Here is an 8211-nt window from a genome sequence, read left to right as displayed (position 1 = left end):
CCTCTCAGAGACCCAGTGCCCTGCACTCCAACGTTATATTTCCAGTCCCTAAGTTCCTCCCTTCACGCACCTCATGGATCATCTCCAAACACGGGAAGGTCTCTCCAGCAGCAGCTACTGCCACCACTGCAGCATGTCAGCAACACCCCACACCTCCCCCAGGCAACACACTGCTCACACACAGCTACTTCTCCCTCCACACCAACTTCAGCCTCTCTCTCACAGGCCACCCAGTAGAGGCCCCATCGAGCACCCAAGGTTTCTGCTGTTACTAACAACAGACCACCCCAGCCTAGATGTAAAGCTTGCCTCCTTCCTCAAGGAAAGCAACACCCTAAACATTACTAAGCCAGCTCAGGTCGGGAGGAAACATGCAAATCTCTACCTTCTGTAACATCCAGAAAAAGAGAAGCAACTCACAGGCACCCACTTAACATCCTGCCAAAGGAGGCCTCAGGAGCCAGGTCTTTCAGTAAGTCTCAGCTGCACATTTCTCACCTGGCAGTGAGGAAGGCAATGCTCAGCTGAAGCATTTGGTCAGCAGATACAAAGATGGAGGCTTGCAAGTAGTTCTGCTTCAGGAATAGAGCCTGAAAGCTGTTGCCAAGGTTTCTTCTGCTTGCTTGCCAAAAGACTAGGCAACACTGTATGGATTCTTCAAACCTTCTTCAACAAAAGCACTTCTCTTCAACAATTTTGCTCCCAAACCCTGCTGGTACCATCACTACAGGACCATCTCTCTTTTGTGTCAGGTGCACAAAAACTTCCTACAACAGAACTGAGATCCTTAGCTGCAGCTTTCATATATCTGCTGTCAACAGGCTACTCAAGCCAAACAGAAATCATTGGGGGCTAGGTGGTAAACATAAATCTATGCTTATAAAAATACATTCTCATTCAGCAGGGTCTATTTCAAAAGTAAAACTCAAGCAGGCAGAACATGTGTGTGTCCTCCAGGCCAGCCTTTGACAAGACTCATGTTTCTGCCAAGCTCTCTTCAGTCACAGCTGGCCAGCATCTGCCTGCCAGCAGACAGAAAGAACACTACAACTTTCTCAAGGTGACATTCAGGGATGACAACAGTTTAAATACCTGGCTGCAGTAGTAATACCCGCTCTTGAACAGAAGCACCTCTTTCTCCAGCTTCAGGAGAGCACTCACCATCCAGGAGACCCTTGTCCTGTCCTTATCAAACATTCTGGGGGCCAGAAGTCGACTGACCATACAGGAAAAGACATTTTCTCTTCAGATTCAAGAATGAATGGAGATAGCTTGGATTTGCTAAAGCAGCCACAGCCAGGGAACACGAATGGCTGCAACACAGAAGCAAGAAAAAAATGTATCTCTGCTTAGATACCTCTGCCTCCCACAGCAATGCACACCTTCTACTCCGGCTTTAAAAGCAAGGACAGTGCCTGTTTGTGGCCATCCTTTTACTTTCCTCCCAAGCAACTGTAAGAAGAGAGGAAGCTACCAAAAAAGCACTGGAGGTCTACATATACCTACCTCAGGGCTCAGGCCCTGCTCTTTTCACAGCCCTCTTCTTTCCTCATTACTGCAGAGGACAGACTGCTAAGGTTTGTAATCTAAAGCTGAAAATAAATCAAAATTTCACACGCTAATCACAAAACCTGCTGCACTGCCCCAGCGCTCTACAGCAGCAGCTCCTGCCTATCTACTTTCCCCACCAGCTTCCCCACCCACACCCAGGACGTTTCAGCTTTCCACCAGGGGAGAACATCCCGGGGCAGAAGCAGCACAGGAAGCAGCTGCCCTGTTCCTCTCCCTCCTCCCTTGATTCCTGGGGGGTCACTAGTGCTGCAGCTCTCATACCTCAGGGCTTCTCAGCACCGGCCAGGCTGCAGCATGCGCTGAAACCCCCCCCTGTGTCCCCGGGATGCTCACAGGCAGCAGCTGCCCCCAGCACAGTGCAGAGGTTTCTCTCTCTCCCCTCCCATCCCCTCCCCTCCCGCAGACTCTCCCAGGGCCCTGGGGCAGCAGCATTTCCCCACACACCAGCACCAGCAGCCATGCCCACACAGGCCCCGCCCCCACACCCGGAAGTGACGCCTCTCACACCAAGGCCCCTCCCACCCCACGCTCCCCCATTGGCTTCTATTGGACGTGGCCTCCCGGGGCGGGACACCAGGAAGGGGCGGGAGGGAGGCAGCAGTGCGCATGCGCTGTGAAGGGCCGGGTGGGGAGGGGCGGGGAGGGGCCCCGAGGGGAGGGGAGGGGCGCGGCAGAGAGGGAGGGGCGGGGCCGGGCAGGGCAGAGCATGCGCAGTGGCCCAGAGGAGGGCGGTGAGGGGCGGGGCGGGGGCGGGGCTGCCCGGGCCCTGCGGGCGGGGAGGGGGCGAGAGGCGGCTGCTGCTGCAGGGCAGCGTCTCCCGGCCCGGGGCCGCCCAGAGCCTTTAGCCGCAGCGCCGGGAGCTGCCGCGCCGGGCCGAGGGCCGCGGGCTGGGCAGAGCGAGCGGCCGTGCGCACGGGGGCAGCCAGAGCCGCCACGGCCCGGCTGTGTGGCAGCAGCGGCTGGGGAAGGCCCGGCCCAGCCTGGGCCACCTCTGGCCCCTGGGAGGCCCCGGCTCTTGCACCCCTTCTCCTGGTGGCCCCACGGCTCGGTGCCAGCTGCAGTCACCGTTTCTTAGCACCGTCCCAGCTGTGAGGAGACGCCGCGGGTGCAGCAGGGCTTGTGGGGGCTCCAGGCTGGAGGCAGGAGGCAGCCAGCGTCCCGGTGCCCCTGCTGACAGCCCCACTTTCCCTGGGCACATCCCCAGCTGCACTCTGAGCCCAGCCTGGCTGTGGGCACCATGAGGAGCAGGATGTGCAGAGCCTCCTGACGACCATGGCCAGAGCCAGGCTCTCGGGTATTGCAGCAAATCAGCTGTGGGAGAGCTGTGCCCTGCTGGAGGGCACTTGAGCCCCTCAAGACACCTCCGCAGAGGCAGTCGAGGGTCTGAAGGTGACGTGTCCTCAGGAGAGTGTTAACCCACAGCCCCATCGCAGCCCTGTGCATTCAGTTCTGCTCCAGAGATGCCTCTGCCTGACTGCATGGAGCTGCCGAGAAGCAGGTGAGAAGCGCTGGCAAAGAGCAGGAGGTTTCTGCCTGCCAGCAGGCTGGCTGCATGCTCGGCATGGCAGCCTGCAAGCACATGCCTTGAGGTGCCCAAGGCAGCTGCCACTGCCCATCTCTTGCCCCACACCAACAAAGCCTCTGCCCAGCCAGCCTGGCTAGCAGAAGAAGCAGAGCATCATCAAGACACCTACCTTACCTCCTTCTGCTCCTGCCAGGGCTCAGGTCCAGCTGAGGCTGCCTCTTGCAACGCTTGGCCCTCTCCCAAGTGCTTCTTGCAGCCAGGTGTCCCTGGCAACATGCAGAACCAGAGGTACCAAATTCCACAAGCGTTCAGAATTGCTTCACTTGGTAGATCATTTCCACTTTGCAGATTTGGAAGGACACAAGTTGTTCTGTGTGTCTGACATGGTTTGCAAATATTTTCATATACCGCCTGCTTTGCCATCCCGCTGCTGTTCATGCTTGCATCTTGTTATTTTATTTTATTTTTTCCATCCCCGCTTAGTCTTTCTCAGTCTTAGCATGCTGCTGGAGGAAAGGAGAGGAACTGGGGTGTGTGTGAGGATATAGACAGGGAAGACAGAGGGTGTGGAAAAGGTGCAGAAAGCAGGCATGTAGAAGTAGGGAACCCTGCTGGAAGAGCAAGATTTTCTTCTGTCTCACTATGGGAAAAATGCAGGAAATGGAGAATAAGAAGGGAAAAGAAACTTTTGTCTTCCATGCTTCCCTATTACTGCAAAGAATTCATAGAATTACATCAATTCTCTGAGCCTTCCACCTCAAGGGCTTCATTTCCTTCTGGTGTGCCAGGATCAGGATGGCAAAAGGCACTGAAGGTGCTAGAGTCTGCCTCTGGAGTGCAGCACCAAGATTCAGGGCTCAGGGAGAGGAAATGGGTGTGGTGATAAGCTAGCCCAGCTCCTGAAGCACAGCACTGGAGCTCTTTTTCTTTCTTTCTTTCTTTTTTTTTTCCTCTTGTCATGGTGGCAGGTTGGGGGCTGTTGACACATGGAGCTGAGGGGCTCAGGCTATAAAAAACTCCGTTGAAATTACCAGATTTATTCCTCTAGGCAAAGATACACATCTGTCTACTAAGTCGGTGTGTGCAGGAGGTGGGGGAAGGCTGCCTCCAAGTGAGTGTCTTGACTCAGCAGCCATAAATGTTTTCAGTTCTACAGAAGCAGCTCTTCAGAGATTCAGGTGTTGTGTCCTTGTGATACTAGTATCCAGTTTGTTGGGGAAAGCACAGCAGTTGGGTGCTTGAAGGGCACAGAAGTGCAAAGGAACCTGGAAAGGGCAAATGAAATGAAACTTAATAATATATGTCCGCACTCATCTGAATGCACAAGCCAAAAACCTGGTGCATGTGCTGGACTATCTGTAAGGCTGTTGTAAATGGAGCTCCCAGGGAGTCTCCAGCAGCCTCCCAGCATACCTGGCAATGTGGAACCTAAATGATAGCTGGTGCTGTCCTCTGGGCTTGCCGGGTGCTGGTGAAAAGGAAGTTTGGAAGAGAATACAGAGCCAGGTGGAATAGGCTGCCATGTAACTAATAACTATGTATCCATGCAGACAGACATGTATGAACACATGCAAACAGGCTTTAAACTGAAAACTATATTGACCAGATCGTACACAGAAACAAAGTGTCAGAGCACACCTACTGCATGGGAAAATGCAGCAGATTTGGAGGAGGTAAGGGATGGAAGCGAGCCAGACTGTTCCGTGGGAAAAGGAGCACAGACAGGGCATGTTGACCCAGAGGCATGGTGGCTTGTTTGGGGCTGTATCAGTGTTGTCCCAAATTGGGTTCTTTTACCGAGTATGCAACTAACCAATAGACGCGCAGGATCGAAATACTTGTTCATTTCTGCACAGGGATGGGTGCTTGGTGGTAGATCCACAAAGCTAGCACACCTTTTCCCTTTCTCATTCTTTATCTATAAACACTTTTCAGGAAGTACTTTATACAGATTTTTCTGTTGGTTACAGTTTTATCACATCACATTCTTGCTCTGTGCTTGTGCTTTAACATCCGTGTTAATTAGCATAGGAAGCAGAGAAGAAGGTGGTAACATCATTATCATGTCATTACCATCTCATTATTCATTTTGGGGAGTGCACTTTAATCGGTTAATAAGCCCTAATGAACTTGTAGGTTCCTCTGGGTTATTCTGCTGTTTTTGTCCTCTCTGTTCCTCACGTTCTTCAAAGTGTTGTGGTTTCCTCACGGTTATTTGGCTGGAGCCGGTTGCCCTTTGCAATACTGTTTCCCAAGATCCTCTCTCCCTTGTCCTTGAGTCTTGTTAGCTCTTGGAGGGTTTCCACAGCATCATTCCAACAGAATGCCAGTGTTCCCATGGGGGTCCAATTTTGCTTTCCTGCAGAGGTATTACAAGAGGTATTACAAGGCCATTATACTGTAATTCCATTTGGAATCAAATCAGCAACCCCAGGCTCCATTCCCTGTTCCACTGTCCCTGGGTGGGCTCCACCAACAACCTTTCAGTTAACAGCTCAATGCACTGCCGGTTGGCCCACAGAAACCCCCCCACCTGGGGCTGTGCCGGGGGCTCCAGTGTCAGCACTGTCCTGGTGCTGCAAGAATGGGAATGTCCCTGAGCGCAACCCCGTACCCAGCCCCAGGCAGGGGGACGCTGCCCTTTGCCCATGGCCGGGTGCTGGTGGACAGCGTGGTGCAGGGGGAGGCCTGGAGCCTGGCTGAGGGGCTCTGGGCAGCTCCCTGCTCAGCACCAGCTCTGCCTGCTCCCCTGCTCCCTCCACCCCACACCCTGGGGGCAATCGGAGCTGTGGGCACATCCCCCTGGGGAGGGCATTTCCCTCACATCCCTCCATCCTGCTGCTGCCCTCGTGGACACAGGTGACGCACACAGGAGTGCTGCCTGCGCTGGCAGAGGTGACTCAGGGAAGGGGCTTGCCCCTCTCCATCGAGCCTCCCCTGGCAGGGCCAGAGCCTGGCAGCAGCACCTGCAGCGACACTCTCCCCCTGACCCAATTAGCTGCAGAGATGCTGAAGGGGCAGCACTCCTTGGGGTGGCCCTGTGCAGGAGCAGTCCCAGGGCAGAGGCAAGGCCAGCTTCCCCCACGGCCAGGCAGGAGGGTCTGAATGGAGTTTTCTGGGGAGGGTCTGAGGGCAGCAGGGCACAAGGGGGCTGTGCTTGTCAGGGACATGGCATGGGAGGAGAGGGCACCCTAAAGATCAGCCCCCATCTACATATGCCATGTGTAAGGGGATGTAGCTCAGTGGAAGAGCGCCTGCTTTGCATGCAGGAGGTCCTGGGTTCAGTCCCCAGCATCTCCAGCGAGGGCTTTTGTGCCTCGCTGTGTTGTCTTCCCAGCAGATATAAGGGTGGTGGAAGTCCCCTGGGTGAGCCTGGGTCTGTGATCCAGAGGCGGCTTCCTGCCGTCCATCAAAAGCCTCATCAACTTCCTCTTCCTGAGCTGGTGGCTTGTTGTAAACACCTACAGCAGTGTCTGCCATGTTAGCCTGCCTAGTCATCCTCACCCATAAGCTCTTGACTCACTGTTCATCCACCCCTAGCCTTCCATGAAGGAACGAGTGACTGGGGAGATAGGGGGAGAGCAGTGGAGGTTGTCTCCCTTTACTTCAGCCAGCCTTTCAACACTGTCTCCCATAGCATCCTCATAGGCAAGAAGTGTGGGCGAGATGAGTGGTCAGTGAGGTGGCTTGAGAAGTGACTGAATGGCAGAGCTCTGGGGGTTGTCATCAGCAGTGCAGAGTCTAGTTGGAGGCCCGTGATGTCCCCCCAGGGCTCCGTACTGGGGCCAGTCTTCTTCCACTTAGTCGCCAGTGACCTGGACGAAGGTACAGCAAGTGTGCTGACGATAATAAACTGGGAGGAGCAGCTGATGCATCAGAAGACTGTGCTGCCATTTGAGAGACCTGGAGAGGCTGGAGAGGTGAGAGGAGTGGAACCTCATGAAGTTCAACAAGGGCAAGTGCACGGTCCTGCACGTGGGGAGGTATAACCCCATGCACCAGTGCAGGCTGGAGGCTGAGCTGCTGGAGAGCAGCTCTGCGGAGAAGGACGTGGGAGTGGTGGTGGACACTAAGTTGACCATGAGACAGCAATGTGCTCTTGTGGCCAAGAAGGGCAATGGCAGCCTGTAGAAGGGACAATTGAGAGGGGATCTTATCAATGTGTACAAGTACCCAAAGGGAGGGTGTCAAGAGGATGAGGGTCACACTCTTTTCGGTGGTGCCAAGCAGCAGGACAAGAGGCGGTGCGCACCAGCTGAAACACAGGAAGTTCCACGTGTGTGTGAGGGCAAACTTCTTTCTTGAGTGACCGAGCACTGGAAGAAGCTGCCCAGAGAGGTTGTGGAGTCTCCCCCAACATTCTCTGAATCTGCGATTTTCTGATCCCGTCAGTGCCCCCCACCCCCTAAGTCTGGCCCTGGACAACCTGCCAGAACCATAAGTTCTGGTAGGGCAGATGTAATGATGGAGTGGGGCAGCCACAGATGCCTGTGTCCCTTCTTGAGTCCCTGGCCAGTGCAGTACCAGCAGGGTTTGGTCCAGGTCTGTGTGGCCCCTTTTCGTCTCAGTCGGCCCCTCCTGGCCCTTTCTCTTCCTGGCTTTCACCTTGAACAACCAGTAGATATTTTAGGAGGACCCAGAGAGTGGGGAGCAAGTGGGGCAGATGATTGGCACTGTACTAGAGGAGGTCCTGGTGCAGAGGGGACAGGGAGGAGCCACCCAAGCTGTGCTCCTGGCTGTGGTCAGTGACAGCTGGGAGGGCTGTGGGTGCTCCTGGGTGCCAGGTGCTGCTGCGGCACAGCGCAGGGCTGCGACGGAAACCTTTTGAAGCAAAGGAGGACTCCAAAGCAAACACCCCGAGTGCCTCGTTCAGCCCCATTCCGCTGCAGGGTTAGCCCTGGCCAGGGCCCTGGGGGTGATGGGGGCCGTGCCTCTCTGTGACACGGGCTGTGGTCACAGGAGACATCCTGTGTCACAGCCACAGTTGCCCTCCCCCACCCAGACCCGGCCTCTCCCCACAGGTCCCAGTGAGGCTGGTCTAGCGCAGGCACAGGGGCTGCTCTCGGCACCTCTCTGCTGCCAAGAGCTGCCGAGCTCAGCAGGAGCCAGCGAGC

At 55.3% G+C, this 8211-nt stretch overlaps 1 non-coding gene across 1 annotated transcript; it reads left to right on the top strand.

The window, feature by feature from the left end:
• Positions 1-6325: 6325 nt before the first annotated feature.
• TRNAA-UGC (transfer RNA alanine (anticodon UGC)) lies at positions 6326-6397 on the top strand. Its single transcript has one exon. It is a non-coding gene; the product is annotated as a tRNA-Ala (tRNA).
• Positions 6398-8211: the final 1814 nt, after the last annotated feature.

This window comes from Rhea pennata, unplaced genomic scaffold, assembly GCF_028389875.1.
Source record: "Rhea pennata isolate bPtePen1 unplaced genomic scaffold, bPtePen1.pri scaffold_26, whole genome shotgun sequence".
In the NCBI taxonomy this organism is placed as follows: domain Eukaryota; kingdom Metazoa; phylum Chordata; class Aves; order Rheiformes; family Rheidae; genus Rhea; species Rhea pennata.
The sequence above is the reverse complement of the archived record's forward strand: the minus strand, read 5'-3'. Positions and strand labels throughout refer to the sequence as shown.